A 25262-nucleotide genomic window follows, 5' to 3' on the forward strand; every position below is an offset into this window, starting at 1 on the left:
ACACTGGGCACACACACACAGAGCTGGGTCCTCTTCCCAACTGCTCCTCCAGCTCTTTTTTACCTTGGAAAACAACACCCAAGCTGCAGCTTTCCCCAGCCGTGTCAGCACAGAAAGAGCAGGCTCAGAAATCCTGTCGAACACGCTGGCAGACAGCAGTTCATGGGGAGTTCAAGAGCTCTGCGAATTCACAGTGGTCAAGTTCGGGCTCCAAGTCAACCAGATGCATTTAAAATCAATGGGAATAACTGAATTATTCCATTAAAAGAAGAATTCTCGGGCTCGAGTGCCCCAAAAGCCAATTCTGACTTGGCTGCTGTGGTCCCACAGCCCTCCCTGTCCCCAGCCACTGGGTTCAAGCCCATCCCTTGCACCACCTCTGGCACCTGCCCTGGTCCTGCTGAGTCAGTTCTGCAATTCCCCAGCGTGGGAAACAGGCACTTTCCTGGAAAAATCTTCTGCTGATTCAGCACAGCTCCAGAGCCTGAATCTGACTGGGACTCCTGGAATGGTTTGGGTGGGAAGGGAACTTAAAGATCATCCAGTTCCACCCCCTGCCATGGGCAGGGACACCTTCCACCAGCCCAGGTTGCTCCAAGTTTATCCAACCTGGCCTTGGACACTTCCAGGGATCCAGGGGCAGCCACAGCTTCTCTGGGCAACCTGGGTCAGGGCCTCCCCACCCTCACAGAATTTCTTCCCAATATCCCACCTAACCCTGCCCTCTGGCAGTGAAAGCCATTCCCCCTTGTCCTGTCCCTCCATCCCTTGTCCCCAGTCCCTTTCCAGCTCTCCTGGAGCCCCTTTAGACCCTGGAAGGGGCTCTCAGCTCTCCCTGGAGCCTTCTCTTCTCCAGGTGAACACCCCCAGCTCTCCCAGCCTGGCTCCAGAGCAGAGTTGCTCCAGCCCTTGGATCAACTTAGTGGGCTCCTCTGGGCTTGTTCCAACAGCTCCACATCTTTCTCATGGTGGGGAAAATAATAATAAAATTCCAGAGGGAAAAGAAGTGTCACCTCCAAGCAAAACTCCACTTTCCAGAGTGCTGGAGGCTCTGCTGATGGAGCTCCCTGGATATCTTTGGTCATTAGTGTGATGCAGCCATAAAACAGACCACAAATGGTTGTCCTGAGGAAAGTATTAATATTTCTTTCCATTGTAAAGAAATGTCCCACCACTGTGTGTTGTGAAAGGTACCTGAGATTCTGGAAATGCAGCTCTCCTGGAGCCCCCTCAGGCTCTGGAAGGGGCTCTCAGGTCTCCCTGGAGCCTTCTCCAGGTGAACACCCCCAGCTCCCCCAGCCTGGATTCAGAGCAGAGCTGCTCCAGCCCTTGGAGCATCTTTATATCCCTCCTCTGGACTTGCTCCAGCACATCCACATCCTTCCTGTGCCAGGGAAGCAGCATTCCAGGTAGGATCTCCCGAGAGCAGAGGGGGCCATGAATAAATAAAGCTCCCCCATTTCCCCCCCTCGCTCATTCCCGCCCTGACATTATTTCTCAGCACACACACCACTGTCAAGCTCCCAAAATGTTTTTCACCAAATATGAATCATCCCAACATCATATTCCTCAACTTAAAGAGAATTCAACGTGGGTTTTGTGTTCCATCTGCAGCACATTTGCCATGGCCTTATTCCCCGGGAAAGGAACCGCTGACCTAGAAAACTCTCATTGAGGAAGGAGAGGAACTGAGGAACTTCAGGGAATTTTCAGAGGAGGGAGTCAAAACACCTCCTTTTTCACATGGAAAACTCCAAAAATTCTTTCACTGCCTTGGTAGCCTTCAGCCCTGCTGCTGAGCATAGTATTAAAGCAAATCTTGGGATATCCCAAGGTAAATCAGGATACCAGGGCAGAGCTGGCACTACGCTGGGAATTCCTCAGTTTAAGGGGTATTAAAATCCATGGGAATAATTCAGGCACCTTATCCAAGTCCTAGGAGCACAGCCAGAGAGAGAAGGCAGGACAGAGAGTGGGTGCATTTATTATCACTGGGTACATTTATTATCCCACTGAACAGAGATTTCTGTACCACCACAAAATACAGTTACTGTGAGCTCACTGGAGACTCCAGAACACTTGTTATCCCAGAGAAAATCACTATAAGTTAAAAAAAATACACCCAGAACATACTCCTCATAATCTAATGACCTTCTACACAACTCCTTCAGCATTTCATCCAGGAGTTCCTCATCAAGCCTCCCTCAATCCAAGGAATAACTGGCAAAAGAACTAATCATTTATAAGCCTTCAAAGACCAAGAGACCAGGGCATTTTCATCCAGCAGAACAGATTGCCAATCACCCTTCAAACCTGATTATTTCCTGATTATTCATATGGGAAACAAGGACTTTCTGAGCTTCAGGAATCTCCCAGGAGTTTGCAGCTCCCCTGCCATGAGGAAACTCAATCCAGGTCTGAACGAGCAGTTCAAGCTTGGGCTGTAAATTTGGGATAATGTTGGTTTGAATCCCTTTTTGAGGACAGTCACTATGGGGAAATATGGAATTCACTTTTGAATATTCCCTGCTGGCAGTCATAAGACAAAAGTCTAAAAGACATCTCTTAGCAAGAGAAAAGCCCAGGAAAAGTCTCTATAAGAGGTTAATTTGGTCCAACTCAACTTTTATGAGGCCAAAGAGAAGAAGCTGAACCTTTGGGACAGTTGATGTGGAACTTCCCTAATTCCTGCATCAGAATCCTGGGTTTGCACTGATCCATCTGATGCTCTCTGAGTTATTTGTCATTTGTTCAGGAAGTGGACTAAAAAATTTGATAAAATTATTCATTAAAGTAATTTAGGTCATGGTAAGACCACACAATTTTCTGATTATTCAACAGTATCTCTGCCAGCATCAGAAGTTGAGAAGGTTCTGAGCTTCCTGTGGCTTTTTTTTTTCCTTTATAAGACTTCCTAAAATGATTATAATAAAGCAGGTTGCAGGAAGGAAATGAGGACAAATTAAAAAGAAGAACCAAAAAAAAAAAAGCCTTTTAAATCCTGACCTTCCAGCTCTCCAAAGAGCACTCAGGATCACCATGGCCGAGGTATCCAGGAAATAAAAAGGCAAGAAAACCTTGCACACTCCCAAGAATATCTTGGGATGGATGGAAAGACTCCAAAACAAAGCCACTCTTCCAGCAGATTTATTCTTTAGTTTTCTCCTAGTGTTCCTGGTGTATTCCATGGAATGATGTGCTGTGGTTTTGAGGACAGATTGCTGTAAAAAGAGAAGTTTTAAAATAGTTCTCCTCTTATTCCACGTTGTGAAAGAGTTCAGCAAGAAGGTCCTGAGTGTGTGACTAAGGAACCTCAACTATTCCTAAAAACTGTCCAATCTTCCACATTTTTATTAGAAGTCACTCTGGATTATTAAAATATGGATGGATTTTACAATATGGATGGATTTAGATATTAAGGAACCAGCACTCCTGTCCACTTTCCTAACTAACAGATAATAAGTTATCAACAAAATTTAACTAATGTGAACAAAAATGCTGAGTATCTGAATACATGGAAGTGAAACTGGTCATTTATTTAAGAGGACAAGCAAGGATGGAATTTCCAAAAGAGTTGGTGGGTTGGTTTTGGACATAACTGGTCCAGCTGGTGGTTGTGTGAAAGAGAAACAATTTTTATGTCTCCTTTGTAGAGCAGGAACAAGAAAACAAAGCATCTTCACAATTTAACATCTGCTACAGTAAGTACACAGACACCTGAAAATACCTTTTATTAGAACATTAACTTTGGAAACCTCAATTCCTCTTTCAGTTTATCCAAAAAGGATAAACTTTATGTGAGCATATCTTAAGGCAACACAGAATTCAAGTAAAAATTCAAGAGGGAATGAGGCAAAGAAGAAATCCGTGTCTTGTATTTGTGGTAATGTTTGGGGTGAACACACAGAAAATCAAAAACTTTGGAGTTTCTTAAGAGGTTTTAGTCTTTAAAATGTGGATTCTTTTCTTCCTGTGAGGGAAGAGAAAGCGAGAAGGAACAGCAAATGACAATAACAGGGAGAGCGAGAGCTGGAAAGGACCTGGGAGAAAAAGGGCAGGGGCAGGAGCTGGAAAATTGTAAAAAAGGTGAGGAAGAACAAGAGGAAGAGCTCAAGGGAAAAGGAGAGCCTGGAAAGATGCCCCAGGAGCGAGCAGGAGAGCTGCAGAGAGAAGCTGTTGCCAAGCTGAGGCCGTGGCAGCACGTGCTGAGCGTGCCCAGGGCAGCAGCGGAGCGGGAACCGCAGGGAGGGAGCCTGGAAGTTGGAGATAGCAGAGGAGGGGGAGAGAGACTGACAGAGGAGTGATTTACTACAGGAGGGGTGGCAGAAATTCCTGGGGATGATGTTCTCCATTAAGTAACAGTGCTATCAGAGCCAGGGAACCAACCCCTGCCTCTTCCAGGCACCCTGTTCCTGTCCACCCACACAGCCCATTCCATTATCTTGTCACGCTGTGCCGGGGCTGGGAATGGAGCTGGCTCAAGAGTAACCTGATTCTCCTCCCCCACACACACCCCAACGTTAAAAATATAAAATTATGTATTTCAGCCAACTCTGTTTCTAAGTCTGATTCACTGAGTTGGGCTCCCAAGCAGCTGTGCCAACACAGAGCAGGTGGGAACAACCAGGAGCTGCTCGAGGGGTCCTTCCTTCAAACAACTCCTTGTTGCACACTTGGCCTCTTCCAACAATTGCCCTCAAATTCTTCTGTGACTCCACACCTTGTGCATGAACTTCCCCTCAGTTTGTCAGCACTTGTGACACACACAGAACATCAGCAGGTTAAATACTGGCCCACACCCCTCAGAGATGAAACAGGAAAACTGCTGTTGCTTTTCACCTTTTTGCTTCTTCTTTATCCATTATTTCAGATTTGGCACAGGAGTGGTTTTGAGGAGAGCAAGGTAATTGTCACCAGCCCCAGGAAAGCATAGATGTGGTGGTGGAAGGAGAAAAGGGTTAAGGGTGGAAGGAAAAGGGGGAGAAAAATCAATGTTGCTTGTGTTTTGCTCTGAATATGCTGCTCTTGCTGTGCTGCCCTTCAGCACTCTCTGAGCACTGAGATTCTGTCCCAGCCCAGGGTCTTGTCTCACCCCACAAGGTAGAACTGATCTGGATGAAAGACAGATCATGAAGTCTTCTCCAATTCCCCCCAGCTTTAAGAGGGTGGAGCAGCAGAAGGCCAAGAGTTTCAATCTTTATCCATCAGCTCCTGTCCCTTTGTTCCCCTCCACTGCCACCACTCCCCACCGTGTCCCAGGACTGTGACAAGTCTGATCAGCTGGAACTGGGAACACGTTATTGTAGAAGAGTCAACATTTAAGACATTCAACCAATTTTCCCTCAAAAAATCCAACTAAACTCAAGAATAAGGAAGGGTGGGTTACACACCTGGTGACATTTGCACAGGTCCCACTCACTGTGCCCCAAACTATTCACTCTGCCAGGTCAGGTGGGAAAGGCTGGAGCTTCTGGACTAATAGGATGGAGTTGTGGCTGCCCCATCCCTGGAAGTGTCCAAGACCAGGCTGGATGGGGCTTGGAGCAACCTGGGATAGCAAAAGGTGTCCCCACCCATGGCAGGGGGTGGAATGAGATGATCTTTAAGGTCCCTTTCAACCCAAATCATGCCATGGTTCCCTGTTTCAATCACACAAACCGGGCAAATCCCATATACGCCTCCTTCCCCTTCCATGGGAAAAAAGTTGAATAAATGTCATCAAATCAGAGCCTAAGAAATGTTTAAGGCAGGCCTGATACACAATTCTGCCTCTTTTAGAGATTTTGCAGCACAGCCTTTACTTCCAGAGTCAAATGGTGTTTTATTCATTGCACAGATGCTTCTCATGTGCAGCAGGAGGAGAGCACACAGAAAACAAAGCTCCACAGCAAACACCAGCTATGCCATAAGTGATACTATTTACCCAAATATTCCATCACTTTTCCCAAAACTGAGGGATGCAGATCAAACGGGGAAAGAGACTGCCTTAAAAAAAAACAACAACTTTTAATTTTCAAATTCCCTTGGGGGAAAAACGAGTTCCAACTCCCAATTCCCCCAAATTTCCAACCAAATCCTAAGTTCCTTGAGCAGACCTCTGTGTGGATGTGCTGAGTCACTCCCCAACGTTCAGAGCCTGCTTCTCCAAGTTACAAAGCGCTGGGAATACAAACTCCAGGCAAATGAGGCTGCAAATCCAAGGAGCATCCTGCTATTAAGGCCTCAGACACCCAAACCCTCCCCCCTGGGCTCCGCCCGCTGCGTCACCGCTGACTTTGGGCTCTCACTTCCACCTTTTCCCTTTCATCCCCTTCCTTGAGGGACTTATTTATCCCTGCTGCCTGCATGGAAAGCAAACATGAAGCCTAAAATCCCTGAATCCCCTCTCCCCATCCCCAAAAACTCAGTGCCCAAGGTCAGGCTGCCAAGGAGGCACAGAGAGTTTCATGGAGGGGTTTTTTCAGTGATTGGATCCCAGTCAATGAAAAACTTTATTCTTGCACAAGAAGCTGGAAGAAATCTCTTAGAATGTATTTGATCTGGGCACTAAAGTGTGACATGAAAAGTTATAAAACTCAACATCAAGTGCAGGGTTGCACCTGGGCAGTGAGCACTTACTAAAGTGCTTCTACCTAAAGATACAGAGATATATATATATATATATATATATATATATATATATATATATTTACTCCATGATGAAAGGTAGTTCAGACCATTAAAAGCAAGAGAGAATTTTCCCATTTTTGCCAGAGTTTGAGTGCTCTAGTTTAGGATTTTTAATGGAAATAACTAATAAAGTCAAATGTAACTCTACAGATTGAAATGTTTTCCACCTCTGGAATATAAGCCAAACACACACACAAAGTTTTCTCGAAGGCACACACAAAGTTTGGGTGTTTGGGAGTTCAGAGGTTTCAGAACACACAGGTTGACTCATATGTACCTTAGAAATTACATTCTGGGCCCTCTGTGTGATTGCTAAAAACATACCTTGAGCTTCAGCCTCACCTCAAACCACAGAGCTCGGATGCTTTTGTTTTATGCAAAAGGAAAAGCACACCAAGATGAAAATGAACATTTGGGTTTTAAAGCAGCAGCAGGCCAGAGAAAGAAAATGAAAGCAAATCACAGAAAGAATCCTGCATCACTAATATTTTTGTTTTTTTCAAATCTGGAAGTCTAAACATTAAACTCTCCATCCCATATTCGAATTCTTGTGCAGAAATAATCAGATATTCTCCCCCTGCAATAAAATGAGGTAGGAAGAACAAGACTCAAAATCTTAAAAAAGGAAAGTGAGGCAAATAATAAGACCAAAATACTGGGTTTTAGCTATGAAGGCCTAGGACTGTACTTTTGAGGTAGAAGTGATAAAGATATAAAAAATGAGGAATGACATAAGGAAGGTCAAATAACTCATAACACACTTTGGAAACACACATTAAAGGACAGCAAATACAAACTAAGGCTGAGGAAATCTTTGTCACACACACACAAAAGAAGTCTCTGATCTCAATCAGAACATGATTAATATATATATATATATTTATTTAGAACTAGAAGTTATTATGTTGGCCAGAAAGGGGGGAATGAAAAAGAGAGGGAAGGAAAAACCAAGCCCAGCAAACCCTTCAGAATGTAAATCTCCCAGGAACTTCTCAGTACCAGGAAAACATTGAATGGCATGAACAGCTCCAATTTGGCCTTTCCTTTCTCTTCAGATTTTTTTTAATAAGCATTTAAAAGCTCCCTGAGCTGATTTTTTTTCTGCTGGGAACTCAGAGCCTGCTCAGAGGTCAGTGCTCATCTCCCAGCCTTCCCAAGCCAAGGAACCCCGGGCAGGAGCTGCCAGAGCTTCAGGAGACCTCGGAAAAATGTCACTTTGTCACATCTGGACATTCCTCCCCTCACACACAAACACTGAGCTCCATGGGTGGCACCACCTCTTTCATGTTTCACTTTGTTCCAGCATTAAGTTGAAATATTTTAAAATGCGTCCTTTCAACTAAAGGGGCTTTTTTGTAAAGTTTTTGGCAATATTTTGCAGGAGAGGGTGATTTCCAGATCTATAGGCAGAACTTGTTTTCTCCTTTCTTGAAATAACTGGATGCTGGTTAAGAATATCCAGCAGAAAACCACAATTAAATACCTGCTTTATGCAAGGGCAACACAACTATTATACAATAGTTACACAACTATGTCTTTGGATTATAAAGAAGAGAAAAAAGTATTTTTTTTTTAAACTAGACTTCAAAAGACAGAACTTCACAACATCCTAACTCGGCCAACTGGTTTTCCTTGCTTTATTAGCTTCTGCAACAAATTAAATAGGAATATTTTAACAAAAAGGGGTTTTTTTGTTTACTGAGATTGTGTGGCAGCAATCAGATTAAGTGAAGGGTACTAGACACTACTTTCAAATCCACATTTCGAAATTTATGTCCCTTTCTAATGGCTCATTCACAAGGAAACATTGGATAAGTTTCTAGTCCTCCTCATGTGAAGCAAAGTGGTCTCAGTTTCAGGATGACAAGCAAAGGAGTCAGTGCTGTCAGGACCCACCGAGGCAGGGCAGGAGCTGTGCTCCAGCTGCTTCCACCTGTGCAACTGCATTTCCCAAGGTTTCAACACCAAGCTCATAAAGTTTTGAGATGTCCACGCTGTGAACGTGACTCTGGTTAATTGAAGTCCACAAAGATCCAGAAATGAATGTTCTGGTGGGTCACAAGACCCAAAGAAGGCTCACATGGACCTCGTGCAGTTATGGCCACGTGCTGTGGAAAATACAGGTGAAAATATCCCCAACCCAATCCTACAAGGACAGGAGAGCAACCCCTTGGGAAGGACCACATCACACCTCCAGATTATTAGTTTTGAGACCTTCTACCATGAAGCTTTTGTACAGCAAACTATCAAACTGCAATAACTCACACCCCTTTTTATTCCGGGATCACAGAATACGCTGAGCTGGAAAAGACCCCCCCAGGATCAACCCACAAACACACATGGATTTCCCCAAGGCTGCAGAGGAGCACCTTAGGGATGGACAGGGATCTCCAAGTCATGAAATCTGATTGAACAGAGAAAGAAATAATACTTACTTCATGTTGTACCTACAGACCAACATGGAAATCAGCCCCCAGCAAAGGTCTCTCTACAACCACCAAAGCCAAGGAATTCTTACCCATGTCCTCATAAAAACTTCCCCTGTGTAACACAGTATCTTCTGCTCTTTCCACTGGAATTCTTACCCATGTCCTTATAAAAACTGCACCTATGTAACAGTATCTTCCACTCTTTCCACTGGAATTCTTACCCATGTCCTTACAAGAACTTCCCCTATAACACAGTATCTTCTCCTCTTTCCACTCAGCCTTCAAGGTACCCAACTCATTTATGACACTGTCTCTAGTAGAGAGAGTTCACACAAGACACCAATTCACTTAGAAATGAAGCTTTATAATTAAGCTTTATGATTAGTAAATATATACTAAGCTTATTATAAATAATAAACCATCACAAGAAGTTTGAGGAGCTACGAGGGCCATTCAAAACAAAGGTGTAGTAACTGGGTAGTTCCTACTACCTCAGCACTGCATCTACTACCAGTTTAAGTTTGTAGCCTCAGAATAGAGCTTAATTTAGCAAAATTTAACAGTTTAGACAGGGACAGTGGGATTGAGGGCACCCTCAGCAAGTGACAATGACAGTGAGGTGTGTGGGGCAGTCACACCCTGCAGGGGTGGGATGGGGCATCCAGAGGGACCTGGACAGGCTGGAGAGGTGGGAATGTGTAAAACTTAGGAAGTTCAACAAGGCCAAGTGCAAGGTCCTGCAATCCCAAGCACAAAGACAGGCTGGGAGGAGGAGGATGGAGAAGCAGCCCTGGGGAGGAGGATGAGGGGTGATGGTTGATGAGAAGCTCAGCAGTGAGTTCAGAGCCCAGCCCCCCCCGTGCCCTGGGCTGATCCCCCAACGTGGGCACAGTGAGGGGGGATTGTGCCCCTCTGCCCCTCAGGGGAGACCCCCCTGCAGAGCTGCTCCAGCCCTGGGGAACAGCCCAGCAAGGACATGGAGCTGCTGGAGAGAGGCCAGAGCAGGAACCAAGAGGATCCCAGGGCTGGAGCAGCTCTGCTGGGAGGAAAGGCTGGGAGAGCTGGGATTGTTCAGCTGGAGAAGAGAAGGCTCCAGGGAGAACTGAGAGCCCCTTCCAGGGCCTAAAGGGGCTCCAAGAGGGCTGGAGAAGGACTTGGGACAAGGGATGGAGAGACAGGACAAGGGGGAATGGTTTCACACTGAAAGGGAGTAGGTTTAGATTAAATATTAGGAAGAAATCCTTCCCTGGGAGGGTGGGGAGGTCCTGGCCCAGGTTGCCCAGAGAAGCTGTGGCTGCCCCTGGATCCCTGGAAGTGTCCCAGGCCAGGCTGGACGGGGCTTGGAGCAACCTGGGCTGGTGGAAGGTGTCCCTGCCCATGGCAGGGGGTTGGAACTGGTTGATCTTTAAGGTCCCTTCCAACCCAAACCATTCTGTGACCTATAAAAAAAATCTGATTTTACTGGAAAGACAGAGATCCACACGTGCAGTCACACATTAAGCATTTACAGAAATGCTCATTTTCCTGCCCAGGGCCTGCCATAAAACCCCAGTTTCTGAAGGCACACTGTGACACTGGCAGGAAAGTCACCCCGAGTACAAGAGCACAGAGTTCCAACTTAGGAACATCTGACCACGGTGAAAAAGGTGCATTAAGCTGTTATTCCACAACACTCCCCTGGTATTTGTAGCATTTATGAAGAACTTCTACAGAAAGGAAAACTACCTTCATGCAACAATCACTTCTTGTCAAATGAACAAAGAATTCAATATATTTCAAACACTAACTCTGTCACACCGTTAAATTAATGCCGAATTATCCACAAGTTGGAAAGAATAACAACAAAGAAGCCAGAATGAGACATGATCCAGGAAAGTTACTGTGCTTCCAGTACCACTCAGATTTTCAAGGTGGGTACTGGAGACTGATTTGTCATAATCACACACATACCCTGTCTGTGGTTCATTATAAATCCTGTTAAAAATATTTAAATACAAGAATATGTCTGGGTAGACATTTATAAGTAGGTAAAAAGCTGAATTACAACTGGACAGACCTAAGAGAGTGTTTGGTGTGAGGAAATTCAGTGTCCAGGCAAATACAGAGCTGAGGGATCACCAACACATTCCCTCCCCTCCCTGACAATATTTCTCTCCTCTTTTTACCCCTTCCTTGAGTTTTAACAGCAAACTGGTATCATGGACACAAAATTATCCCCTCTCCAAAGTGGATGTTGTATGTCCCAACTGGATCCTCAGCAATGGGCCCACTGGCAAAGTAAATGAGGAGTTATTACCAATTTAGGGAGTTCACAGAAGCACAAATTATGATTTGAACACATACAGGGAAACAGGATTTTGAAGGAAACGTGTTTGAAGCCAGGAAACCAAAAAAAACCCAATGAACAAAAGGGTTTTGGGACACCAGGATTTAAAAGTTTCACTGGCAAGTTCAATTTAATCATTAAAATGTATTTTGTCAACTACTCATTCTACTGATTTGATTTTTTTTCCCAGTAACTCATCAAAACTCCCTCTAAATTTTTTCCCATTATATTTTGAAGGAATAACTCTGCCATCAGAAATCAATTTGTACACTTCCACTTCTCTCTTCCTTCACCATCCAAACAGTTACTAAAAAGAAAGAGGAAACTTTTCAACACAAAGAGGTATTAATGTATTATTAACTATTCCTTTAACTGACTCACAACACAGTCTATTTTTATTTGCCTCTGGGGGAAAAGGAAAAGAGGGAAAAAAAAAAAAAAAGAAAAACAGAAGGGCTTGGAACTTTATGTAACACATCAATTGAAAGGTTGGTTTCTCACAGCTGGAACAAAACTGGCCCTTAATGGAGTTAATTTTACTTTCATTTACTGGGTTTCACTTTCAGGTATTTGGTGCTACTCAGCCCCTGGAAACTTTGCAAGGAGTGTGTTTACAAATAAGTGCCAGCTTGTGTTATTCCAATTCCAGCACCATTGCCCTGCTTTTCCAAAATGCCACATTCAGGGCTGGAATGCAGCTCATTTTGTCTCCGGGCAGGGGGACTGAAGGAGCTCCCAGATTTGGGAGGCTCCAGAGTATTCCCTCTGGAGGGACACAAGCAGGGCTGGCTGGGAGCTGTGTCCCAAATTTCCCCAGGCCTTCAGTGGGGATTCTCCCTGAAAATCACACAGACAGGGATTCTGGGGTGAATAAGGAGAGGATAAAGTCATATTTTCACAGTGGGGAAGTACAAACTAGAGCCCTGTTCTGAGGGAATGAAATCCAGTGGTACCAGCAAAAGCAGGTGAGTTATTTTTCCAGGTAGGCTGGGATAAAACACAACCACATGCAGAATTTTACCTTCCTTCCCCCAAAAGGGGAAAAGATGGATAAAAAAATTGGACAATCATTGCAATTCTCTTGTGTATTGTGTCACCTTGAAGAGGCAGCACCAGATAACTCTACATAAAGTTTCTGTGGTGTTTTGGAAGCATCCATGGACTACAGTTCCCATAACCCTCCTCCTGAAGGACCCATGGAGGTGAGGAAGGAAAAGCAGAGTATTCCCCTTCTCTGGATTATGTTTTTCACCCCTCACAAGAAAGGCACTCTGCTCAGAGAGGTTTTTTTGGTATTATTTCAAATAGAGCAATAAAGAAGTCTCACTGCATAAACATCAGACTTCTTGAAGTCTGAGTAGCAAAAAAGTTATTACATAATTTTTTTTTAAACAGATATTTCTTACCAACCTCTTGATAAAAAAAAAAAGAGATGAAACAGTAAACTTAACAAATAATCTTTTGTACTGGGTTATAAAGACAAAAGCAGCAGTTCTCTGTAAATAATCCTATTCTACAACAACAGATCTATTTACAAAAGGATTTCAGAAGTTATACAAGTCTCCCGTGCTCCCTCAAAACAAAGGTATCAGAAAGTTTTTGCCTTCACTTTGGAGAACAGCTCCTCAAATGGCATTAAAAATTACCATTTTAAAGGCTGAACATACACCAGGCTGCAGTTCTTACTCAGAAACATGAACTGGAACAACAACTTTCAACCTACAGTCCCAAAGTCAGGGCTAAAACCACCTGAAATAAAGAGGTCTTAAGAGGAATGCCCAAAAGATAATCTAATTACAGCAACAAAAATTGCCTCTTTTTTGGCACTGGTAGGTTCCAGTCTTCGAACCACCACCCACTGGAGCTCAGATGAAGCTGTAAAATGCCCTCATGGCAAGGAAAGGTTCGGGTTTTGTGTGTGTAACTCATCTTCTCACATCCCAGCCGAGCAGGTGGTCCAGTTTCAAGCATGATTTTAAGCTGTGGCACATGTCAGCAAATATGTCCTAATTAAATGGCACTTCCTGAGCTCAGACAAGGCACAGTTTTTTTCTGGACACCAGTGGTGTTGTGCTACTTTGGTTAAACTATCAGCCAGTTTGCAGGAGTCACTCAGGGCCATCAGGTGCTGATTCCCAGCCCACACAACCCCCCAGACCTCAAAAACTGATAAATTCCCGGTGCCTGCCTCGTTATTTCCCACAAGGAAGAGAATCCTGCCCATAAATCCACGCTGGAACAGAGAACTCTTGGCTGCTATTAGGTAAAATTATCCCTGTTGTGGCTTCTCTGTCACTGTCCAACGTGGGGGAGGGGATTCCAATGACAAGTCCTAAATCCACCCAAGTATTGATGCAGGAACTGTAACAGTTCCTGCTCCTGTAACAAACCTCTGAGCCTGGAAACAATATTAAACTATTGTCCTCTTGCCCTCCCAGTTCAAGAAATCTCTGCTTTTTATTCAGTTTTGAACAAGATACACTTGCTCTACCCGAGGAACATTGCAAAGCCATGAATTAAACTCAATAAGCTTCATAAACTTGGAGAGAATTTTTAATTTGCAGCAGAAAATGTAAATTTAACACTTCACACACATATTCGACTTCAGACTGCAAATAAAAACAGTCTAGTTCTAAATAATTCATGTAAGCCAAAAACATGAAGCGTAGCCTACAAAAGTATCTATATATACACACAGCAAATATATATAGATAATAGTTAACAAATACTAGCTCAGAGTTATTTCCAGTGTTATTATTCTAATTCTATAAAGTATAATTAATTTTCCAAAAATATCCAACCTACACAGGTTGGGGGAGGAGGGGGGGCATGGAGAAAAAAAGAGAAACAAGTTTACCAAAACTTTTTAGGGCTACAGTCTATTCCAAGGAGGGAAGGTAAATTCTGCTTGGCTACAGGCAGGGAATTAAATACTACCAGAAACTAAATGTTTGCTTATTTATCACCAGATATCATCTGTGTATTCTTCAACTCCACACACCTCTTCTTAAGGAAAATGTAAGGAAATACCAACAAGATAATAAAAAAAGTTGTGGACTTGTACAAATCCAGACCCCCATGATACTAAATCCACCGAAGTCTGACTTTAGGAACCCCCTGGCAAAAGTTAACAGGACACTCTAACTCAGATTAAACCGGGACGGTTGTCAAAAACACGCTTGTTGATTTATTTTGCAGGCAGATATTCCGCCTTTGTTAATTTTCAATAACAATAAATGTTTATTTCCCCCGTGACCGGGGAGAAATAGGAGAACTAAGTAAGAGCAGCAATGTAGATACATGATCAAAGAACCCTTATGTGGTCCTTGGCCGGGCTGAACCCAAAACTTCAAAGCTGACCGAGATTCAAAAACGCACCAATTTCGAAATTTCGAAATACAGGACTTTTTAATTGCGTTTTGTGATTCCCTGGCGGCGGGAGGGAACTGTGGCCGCTCCAGAGGAGCACCCAGCGTACCCGAGGAGAGCTCCAATTCCTCCAGCCACACAAAGCTCAGCCCCAGCAGGGCTGCCACCAGCTATTAAAACATGGAATCCCAGAATCACTGAGCCTGGAAAAGCCCTCCAAGATCACCCAGTCCCCCCCGTGCCCCATCCCCACCGTGTCACCCAGCCCAGAGCACCGAGCGCCACGTCCAGTCGCTCCTCGGACGCCCCCAGGGATGGGGACTCCGCCGCCCTCCCCGGGAAGCGCCGGTGTGTCCCTGTGCCTGTGTGTCCCTGCGTGTCCCTGCGTGTCCCTGTGCTATTCCCAACGCTGCTCCCTCCTCCTCCTCCTCCTCCCCACCCCCCACCGGCGGGATGACAGGCACCTCGCTCAGGTAACTCCTTCCCCATCTCCCCCTCCACGCTGCCCACCTGCCCCCTCGCAGGTGCCGGGCCATCCCAACCCTGCCCTACAACAGGTGATGCTCCAAGTCCCGCCGCCCTCCCCGCGGCCGGCCCGGCCCGAGCCCTCGCACCCGCCCACCGCAGGGCGTTGCGCATAACACCGAGCGGCTCCGGGCGAGCTCCCCTTCCTCCACCGCCGCTCCCAAGGCCCGGGAAGGCAGAGCCGCGCTGGGAGCGGGGAAAGGCCGCGGGGAGCGCAGGGGCGGGCGGGGATGGCTCCCGCTCTAAGATGGCAGCGGAGCGCTGCGGCCCCTCCGCCGCGGGCCCGGGCGAGGCGGCCCCGGCTCGTCCCGCGGTGCGGCGTCTCACTCACCCGAGCGGCGGCTTCTCCCGGGGCGAGGCCTCCTCCCTTGGCGGGCAGAGCGGCCCGGGCGCGTCCTCCCGCTCTTCCCCCCCCCGGGGGCCTCGGCGGCGGCGGCGCCTCCTCCTCCTCCCTCGGGCCGCGGCGGTGGCCGCGGAGGGAAGGGGGGCGCGGGCGGCCCGGCGGGTCCCCGGCCGGGCTCTGGGTGTTCGCTGCCCTCACAAAATGGCGCGCGGTCCAAACCTGCGCAGCGCCCGGCGGCGGCTCGGCCTCGCCTCGGCTCGGCTGCGATCGGCGGCCTGAGCCCCGGCCGGGAGCGCGGGGACAGCGGCGGGGGGAGCGGGAGGAGCGGGAGGAGGAGGAGAGGAGGAGGAGGAGGAGAGGAGGAGGAGGAGGGGATGGGGGGAAGCGCAGCGCCGTACCGAGCCCCCGGGAACTCCTCGCTCCCTCCCTCCCTCCCCCGCCTGCCAGCCGCTACCTCCTCCCCCTCCCTCCCTCCCCGCCCGCTCCTCCTTCCCCTTCCCTCCCTCTCGCCCTCCCTCCTTCCTCACGAACCGGCTGCGCTTCCCGCACCGCCGCCGCCTCAGTCCCGTCCGCGCATCCCCGGCGGGACCCTCGGAGCGCACTTTTTTTTTTTTTTTTGGCGTCCCTTTCTTTTTCCTTTTCCTTTCGCGGTTGGAGGTCGAAACAAGGAGAAAGTGCAAAAGAAAAAGAGAAATTAAAAAATAATAAAACAATAAACCCCGCGATTCTGGCGGGAAAAGACAGCGCTTCGGTGCTTTTTTTCTTTTTTTTTTTTTAATTATTACTTCTTTTTTTTTAAATTTAAAAAAAAACCCCAACTGACAAAATGGCGGCGGGGCGAGCCTGTTGCCATGGCAACTGTCAATCACCCGCGGCCGGGCGGGAGACGGCGCTGACGTGGGGAGGGAAGGGCGGGCGCTGCTCGCCATGGCAACGGCTCCTTCCCCGTTCCCCCCCCTCCCCTTTCCCCCTTATTCCATCCCTATTCCCGATCCATCCGCGCCCGCCCTCCGGCATGTGACGGTGTCGGCGGCGCTGCGGGCCGGGATGGCCCCGGCGGGGCGGGGAAGGGGAGCGGCCGCCATTCCCGGTGAAGGGACCCCGCCGGGTGAGGCGCCGCCGGCCCCCGCCCGCAGGGGGCGCCGGAGCCGCGGCGGCCGCTTGAGGCGAGGCCGAGCCCGCCGGGGCTTCCCGCCCGTTCGGCGTGAGGGGAGGGACCGGCCGGGCTCGGCCCCTCCGAAAACAGGCGTATTCCCCAAAAACCGGTTTAAAAATGCAGTAAGAGGAGCCCGCTGTGGGAGCCTCGAGTTCCGGAGGGAAGGCGCCTTTCCTCTCGGAATTGCGTCCAGGGGTTTTTCTCCTCCCCCTTAGAAAAGGAGTTTAAAAATGCGCTAAAATTAGCCCGGTGCGGGAGCCTCGGGCTGCTGAGGACAGGCTTCCCCCTCCTGAGGGAAGACTCCTCTCCCCTTAGAATTGCATCCAGGGGTCTTTCTCCTCCCCCTCAGAAAATCAACATATTCCCCCCCCCCCCCCAAAAAAAAAAACAGTTTAAAAAATGCACTGTACGTTTCCCGGTGTGGGAGCCTCGGGCTTCTAAGGACAGGCTCCTTTCCCTCCTGAGGGAAGGCTCCTTTCCCCTCGGAATTGCCTCCAGGGGTCTTTCTCATCGCCCTCAGAAAATAAATGTTTCCCTAAAGATATGTTGGGTTTGAGAGCCGCGAGATTCTGAAGGAAAGCTCCTTTCCCCTCAGAATTCTCGTCCAGGGGTCTTTCTCATCCCCTTCAGAAAAGGAGTTTTAAAATGCGCTAAAATAAGCCCAGTGTGGGAGCCTCAGGCTGCCGAGGACAGGCTCCCTTCCCCTCGGAATTGCATCCAGGGGTCTTAATCCTCCCTCTCAGAAAATCAATATATTCCCCATAAAAAAAAAATAATAATAATTTTAAAAATGCCCTAGAAGTTTCCCGGTGTGGGAGCCTTGGGCTGCTGAGGACGATCCTTCCCCTCCTGAGGGAAAGCCCCTCTCCCCTTGGAATTCCATCCAGGGGTCTTTCTCATACCTCTCAGAAAATAAACTAGTTTCCCCAGAAACATGTTGGGGTTGGGAGCCTGGAGCTGACAAGGGAAGGCTCCTTTCCCCTAGGAATTGTGTCCAGGGATCTTTCTCATCCCCTTCTGAAAATAAATGTATTCCCAAAAAAATGCACTAAAAAATTATCCCGGCGTGAGAGCCTCGAGCTCCCGAGGGAAGGCTCCTTTCCCCTTGGAATTGCCAGGTCGGTGCCGCCAGCCTAAATCTGTGACAGGGTTTTTTTTTTAATTTTTTTTTTTTTCTGGAATGCCCACAAAGATCAAAAAGTAGAGTATGGCCTTTATCTAATACTTTAATTCTAACGTGTGATACTTTAATCTAGTCATTTCAGTTCACAGCCAGCCTCCTTGGAGAAATTAGGACATGTTACTTGTTCCATTTGCTCTTTCTCCCTGTTTTAATATTTTTTTAATCTCAACTTAAAAGGTGGAAATAAGCAGCCAAGGATCAGGGGGACGGGTGGAGCCGCAGCCAAAGTGCCCCAAATAATTGAAGCATTGAGACTTCTACTTAAACACTGTGATCATGGAATCATGGAATGGTTTGGGTGGGAAGGGAACTTAAAGATCAGCCAGTGCCACCCCCTGCCATGGGCAGGGACACCTTCCACCAGCCCAGGTTGCTCCAAGCCCCGTCCAGCCTGGCCTTGGACACTTCCAGGGATCCAGGGGCAGCCACAGCTTCTCTGGGCAACCTGTGCCAGGGCCTCCCCACCCTCACAGCCAAGAATTCCTTCCCAATATCCAACATAACCCTACTCTCTTTCAGTTTAAGGCCATTCCCCTTTGCTCTGTCGCTCCAGGTCTGTGTGAAAAGTCCCTCCCTGAGGATACGGATGCCGAGGGAACAGAAGGAACATGGGGGAGGAATTGTGGGACCACCCCATGGGTCACAGCACAGTGTCAGGTGAGATGAAATCATCCATGAAATTGCACCTTACAGCCTTGGGAGGAGTCTGGGAGCACCGTAATTGAAGTGATCCTTTCTCGTTCCCCTCAGCCCCAGAAAGATTTGAGGTCAATTAGGGCTGCTTTTGACACTTCTCCCTTTGCCTTCAAGAATGACCAGAACGTGGTTCTTGCCCAACACCTGAGGGGGCTGAGGGGGTTTATCTGGAGAAGAGGAGGCTCAGGGGGGACCTCATTGCTCTCCCCAACTCCCTGACAGGAGGGGGCAGGGAGAGGGGGTCGAGTTCTTCTGCCACATCCCAAGGGAAAGGAAGAGAGGAAATGGCCTCAAACTTCACCAGGGCAGGGTCAGATCAGAGATTAGAGAAAAAAAATTCTCTACAGGAGTGTTCAAACCTTGGAATAAGTATCCCAGGGAGATGGTGGAGTCCCTGTGTCTGGGAGTGTTCCAGGTGTCTGGATGTGTCCCTTGGGGACATGGATGCGGGGTGTGCTGCACATGATTGTGCATGATTGTGGTGCTGCTGGGGTGGGACTGGATGATCCTGAAGACATCTTCCAACCTTGATGATTCCATGATAGCAAAGGCCCATGGCATCACCTGCTGCTACCCGGGGACTCCCAAGTGTTGGATTTTGTCCCGGGGCACTGCACACACTGAATATTGTACAGGGAATCCAGAACGATCCAAAAAGCACCAGCTGTCCTCCATAACCTCTGCCCAGCTCCTCAGTCAGGAAGGGCAGTTCCTCTCTCAGGGACAGGGGGGTCCATCCCCATGAGGATTTTGTAAACCCCTCTGAAATCTCTTTGCCAGTCTGGGTGAATGGTGCAGTGACACAGTAATTGCTCTGTTGGTCAATGTAGGTAACTACAGAGCTCACAGAAAGTTGTTACACCGTTTACTGTAATACTGTAACTTCTTGGGGTTTGAGTTTGGGGGTTTTTTTTGAGGGATTTTTTTTTTTTTTTGCTAACACTTAAAAATATTACAGTTTTCAGGAGTCTGTGCATTTGCTCAGTCATCCTCTACTTTTATTTTGCTGGCTATACCCGAGCTCTGGCAACTTGGGCAGAGATAAAATGTCATTTAAAAGATGATGGCTTTTTTTTTTTAAATTTTCTTTTCCAGCACAACCAACTAGATATTATTGGCTTGTTAATACTATTTCAATAATGAATAACCTGCATGGTTCTTCTCTTGTACAACAGTGCTCTCCCAAGTGTCCTTTTCATTAAAAAGTCAGGGAAGGTTCAGGTTGGACATGAGGAGGAATTTCTTGCTGGAAAGGGTGGTCAGGCCTTGGAAGGGGCTGCTCAGGGAGATGGTGGAGTTCCCATCCCTGGAGGTGTCCCAGGAAGGCCTGGCCATGGCACTCAGTGCTCTGGGCTGGGGGACAAGGTGGGCATGGGGCACAGGGGGGATCCATGGGCTGGGAGGGCTTTTCCAGCCTCAGGAATTCTGTGATTCTGGTTACACATTACAGATGGTCTACAGCATTTTTTGTTTTGGTCCTCAACAGCTGAAGGGATTGATTAAAATTGAGGAATGAGGTCATTGGGAACTGCAGTTCCACCAGGAACCTGCTCCATCCACAGGATCTGCAATAAGAGCTGGTGTCAGGATGGACTTGTGTTCTCTGCTGCAAGCAGGTTTAGGGCTGGGATTAGGGATCTTCCAGACTGAGACTCTCGTGCCTCACCTGGAAACCCAGCCCACTGGGTGGGAACAGGACAGAGCACTGGGAGCTGGGAATCCTCCTCTGTGCTGGAAATATGGGTAAAGGTTGGGTTGGGTTGCCCAGCATTTGGGAATTGAGGGACTTCCAAGCTGGGACTCGGCAGGAATCCTGCTCCATCCAGTTTTGCTTTGATTTTAAAACCAGGTCGGCTTCCTGCTCCATTGTGTAACACACCCCATAAATGGCTGTACTGGAGAACCCCAGAAGCTGCCATTGCACAGGGATAGGGTGGGAGTGAGGGGCAGGAGGTGACGGGACACTGTCACTGGCTTGGCTGGGAACTCCACTCAACAGCCAAAAATAAACGTGGAGCAAGAGAGATGAACTTCTGAGGGATCCACCCTGGAGAGAAGCAGCTGATAGAACAGGGATTGAGGATGGAGTGACAGAGTTTGTGATCTGAACCAAGGGGATCCAACTTCCTGCTGGTTCCTTCTGCTTTATTCACCATAACGAGTTATCAAATCTTACCTTTATTTTAATTTTCTTTAGGAAGGGAGGGACTGTCAAGACAGAATAGCCTAATTTTATTTAACTCTTCATCACAAACCACCTGGATTAGGTTTACAGTACTGGAAAACAGGAGTTTGTGTATATTCTTTATGAATTAGGAGACGGGCTCGTAAGGAATACTTGGGTTTCTCTTCTTTAGAGACCACCCCTCATAGAACAAAGTATTCTGGACCAAAAAGAACAATAATAATTAGAAAAAACTGAGAAAAAATAAGAAAAAAAGGACATTAAAAATAAGGAGGAAAGAGTATAGTATGGAGAAATGAGAGCTAAGAAAGAAAATAATACACAGCAGTCTGGAGAAATGGAACAGGTGGAAAAGAAACAACAAAACAGTCTAATTAAAGCAGTACAGTGACACCAATAATAACTTTTGTGGCCTTCTGAGCACACAGTTTATCAGTCAAACCGTCTCTACCATTTTGGGGGTGAAGGCATTTTCCTAATTAAAAGGCTGAGAACTTCCCGAGTCCATGGAAGCTGCTCAGGATCTTACCAGCCTGGGTCCTTCTCTTCCTGCTTCAAACTACAGGTGGTTGTTTTGGTGGTTCAGCCACACATTTACCACCAGGCTGAGAGGGTTGGGCTGTTCAGCCTTCTCAGAAGAGAAAAAGTTGTGTGGAGACCTCACAGCGACTTCCAGGATCTGAAGAGGCTCCAAGGAAGCCAGAGAGGGACTGTTCTTCAGGAACTGCAGGGACAGGACAAGGGGGAGTGGGTTCGGACTGAACGATGGGAAATTTAGGTATGTGGAAAAAGGTGTTCCCTGTGAGGGTGGGGAGGCCCTGGCCCAGGTTGCCCAGAGAAGCTGTGGCTGCCCCTGGATCCCTGGAAGTGTCCAAGGCCAGGTTGGAGCAACCTGGGCTAGTGGAAGGTGTCCCTGCCCATGGCATGGGGTGGAACAAGATGAGCTTTAAGGTCCCTTCCAACCTGCACCATTCCATGATTCTGTGACAGTGGAATGTGGTTATGGATCATATATCCCAGTTTTTCCCTTCTCAGCCTTCCCACACTGACTAGAGGAGTCCATTTTCCTCTTCACTGTATGTTCTGGAAAGCATCATTCCACGATCCAAACTCTAAAAGCCCTCGTAGCTGTGCAGTTTTTCTTTGGAATGTGTGCATTTCTGCCTGAACTCCAGCCTTCCTTCACACAGTCCTGGACACTGACTTTTGCAGGGCTGACTATTTGTCCTTCGATCAGATATTTCAGTCCCGAGCACGTGTTGTACCCACAGCAATTCAAACAATCCTCAGTATCGGGCAAGAGTGGACCCAGCTTAGAGGATCTTCAGGAAGGATTTCCTCTTAATGCAGAAAAGAGGTGATGATGCCACCTGTGCTGTTGTGTTTCTCAGGCAAAGCCACCACAGAGCTCAGTTCCTTTGGCACTGGGCCACAATCTGAAGTTAAGTCCCCAGAGAAGTTCTTCTCCGTGGGTTACGTCACGAACGCGCCACAGCAGCTCTCAGACAGCCTTCGTTCCAAATCCCACCATCATCTGGAGGGAGCAGCTTGTGTTTCTCCTGTCAAAAAGGTGCTGCTGAGTAACTAATGTGGTCCATCTCTTTTTAGGCCAGAGGGGTTGCCAAGGTAACCCGTTCCAATGGAGATAGATCGGCTTTTGAGTCATCCTCAGAGCCAGCTTCCATAGTAGAAGGTTTGGATTGACAGCCAGTGCTGCCTGCTGTGTAGGCTGGCACGCCCCTGGACCAGAAGGTCCTGGAATTGCTGCTGTTGCTTGCTCCAAAAAAAACAAAAAAATAAAAATGTGTGTATCCCTGAGTTTCCTCTGATCCTCTCTGGAATGGTAGTCATGGATTCCTCACTCGGGTTGAACAGCACGCCCCTAAGTATGAAAAGTCCCTCATCCAGTTTAAAATATCAGTTGGGAATTTCTGGACATCAGGAGGAATTTTTTCATGGAAAGGGTGGTCAGGCATTGGAAGGGGCTGCCCAGAGAGGTGGTGGAGTCCCCATCCCTGGAGGTGTCCAAGGAAGTTCAACAGTGCTCTGGGCTGGGTGACAAGGTGGTGATGGGTCAAAGGTTGGACTTGATGACCTCAGAGGTCTTTTCCAACGTAATGATCCTGGGATTCTCTGAAAAGTCCTTTCCCAAACCCATGGAGTTTTCTGGGGAAGACACCTCTGGGAAAGAGGCTGTTACTTATCCTATGGGAAACATAAACTTGGAAGCTGTATCCCAGAAATCCTCCTGAGACCACTTTCCATGATAAATCCATTTGCAGGAGCACAGAACAGTTTTCTGTTAAGATCAGATGTCCTGAAGAACTGTGGTTCTTTAAAACCTTTGCAGATCAAGTGCTACAATGTCAAGTGTTTGCCATCTGGGAACTTCTCTGCATCCTCAGTTTCCAGCTTCTAGAGGAATCTGGTTTCCCTGGGTTTCAAAAGATGAAAAAGACATTATCTTGATTTAACCATCAAGTTTCCCTCACATCCAGAAGGATCAGTACCACCAGTGTCTCTAAAAAATTTCACTTGGTGCCACTGATTGTAACAGAGTTGGATCCACCTACACCTGTTCAATGCATGGATTTTGCTTCTCTGTAGGAATTCCTGGAAGAGTCAAAGGCTGTCTTCAACCCCATTGAAAGCAGGTCCTTCATTGGCCCCTTCTTTTGAACCTCTCTGTTGGGCAGCAGGACGGGTGTCCTTGCTGGCTAAAGGGAAAACTGTTCCTGCTGCTGGAGGCAGCTCCTCGTGCTGCTTCCAGAGGGATGTTGTTTGGGAAGTTCCAACACATGATAATTTGCAGTATCCTGACTCCACGAATCCATTCAAGAAAGCTCTCCAAAGTATTTTCTGCTGGGTGCCTACATGGCCAACCTCCTGCTGGGTAAGGAAAGGAAATTGTGATGAGTTTTAAATTAAATTGCTCTAAAATTATTACTTAGGGTGCTTCACCACGCTAAGAAATGGTTCTCCCAGGAATACTTGGTTGTCTGTCCCTTTCTTCTTCCAGATCCTCTGTCCCCTCACAGTCCAATATACCAGAAGGATGGAGATGGACTTTTCACAAGGGTCTGGAGTGACAGGACGAGGGGGAATGGGCTTCACACTGACAGAGAGTAGGGTTAGATGGGATATTAGGATGGAATTCTTCCCTGTGAACTGGGACTTAGCTCGGATTACACGTGGGCAGCTTGGCCTGGTGTCCAACCAAACAGGAGCATTAACAGCATCCCAGAATCCCAGAATGGGTCAGGTTGGAAGGGACCACTGTGGGTCTTTTGGTCCCACCTCCCTGCTCCATCAGGGCCATCCCAGAGCACATGGCACAGGGTTGTGTCCAGGCAGCTCTGGGATTTCTCCAGTGAGGAGGCTCCACACCCTCTCTGCACAATCTGTTCAGTGCTGGGTCACTGCTCAGCAAAGAAGTTCCTCATATTTAGGTAGAACTTCTGTAACAGTTCAGCTTTTCCCAAAGGAAGAAATGGTTGCGTGATGACCCAGGATCAATCCTCAACACAGCCACCAGTTTTCCCAAACTTCTCTGAACCCCTTTTGTTCCAGATCTCTGCCCAAGGTGGGTCTGTCAAAGGGGGCTGAGAATTACAAGGAGTTAAGAAGGAGCCGGTCTGAGGATCCAGAATAAAAAGGGTTTGTTTCTGTCCAATATGCACATAAACCAAATGAGCTGTGTGTGCATTCCCTTCCTATTCTGGGTATTCCAGACTCAGTTCCCTGCCTGTCCCCACTGCCGTGGCCCTGGAGCGTGTTCTGTGGCACCACCAATGTAGGCTAATTGCTCTGTGGGCCAGCACTGCTGCTTTGTAGGGCACTGCTTTTCCCCTCCCTGAGCTATTCCAGGGAACTGGCAAGGCAGGGAAGGTCAGGGCTGACCTTATCCCGAGATCCCAGCTGCATTCCAGCGGGACCAGCCTGGCCTGCAGGGTCCAGAATGGAGCAGCTAAAATAGCACCTCTGCTGCCAGGCAGGGAGGATATCCCTGAAGTATTCCCAGAGCAGGTTCCCCAGGCTGCTCATAACTCTGGAGAGGGCACAACACCACAGGCACCTGTGGGGGAAGCACGTGTGGACACAGACCTGAAACCGGTATGGGAAGAACAACAAGAAGTTGATCCCAGGGCTGGAGCAGCTCTGCTCTGGAGCCAGGCTGGGAAAGCTGGGGGTGTTCAGCCTGGAGAACAGAAGGCTCCAGGGAGACCTCAGAGCCCCTTCCAGGGCCTAAAGGGGCTCCAAGAGAGTTGGGCACAACTGATTTCTGTGGTCAAGTCAGGTGCCAGTTCCCTGTGGAGGTGTAATGGGATGAGTAGGTGCAGAGGATCACATGATGGTTTCCAATGAATTCATCTGCTTGACT

General features: G+C 47.7%; 1 protein-coding gene and 2 long non-coding RNA genes across 4 annotated transcripts in view; 2 read left to right on the forward strand and 1 right to left on the reverse strand.

The window, feature by feature from the left end:
• The window catches only part of DYRK1A (dual specificity tyrosine phosphorylation regulated kinase 1A), a 72225-nt gene extending 55956 nt beyond the window's left edge, over window positions 1-16269 (reverse strand). Inside the window, exon 1 of one of the 2 annotated variants that reach the window (XM_064647104.1) lies at window positions 16193-16269. The gene's annotated coding sequence lies outside the window, so the exon portion shown is untranslated. Of the gene's footprint in view, window positions 1-15649; window positions 15804-16192 lie in introns of those variants that run through there. The other variant, XM_064647103.1, reaches the window with a different exon arrangement.
• LOC135410416 (uncharacterized) overlaps window positions 1-25262 on the forward strand; it is a 73782-nt gene that overhangs the window by 9513 nt on the left and 39007 nt on the right. The window lies entirely within an intron of this gene.
• LOC135410412 (uncharacterized) lies at window positions 16634-22699 on the forward strand. Its single transcript, XR_010428666.1, has 3 exons — window positions 16634-16769; window positions 18554-18657; window positions 20546-22699. It is a non-coding gene; the product is annotated as an uncharacterized LOC135410412 (long non-coding RNA).

The sequence above is a fragment of the Pseudopipra pipra genome, chromosome 2 (assembly GCF_036250125.1).
Source record: "Pseudopipra pipra isolate bDixPip1 chromosome 2, bDixPip1.hap1, whole genome shotgun sequence".
NCBI lineage: Eukaryota > Metazoa > Chordata > Aves > Passeriformes > Pipridae > Pseudopipra > Pseudopipra pipra.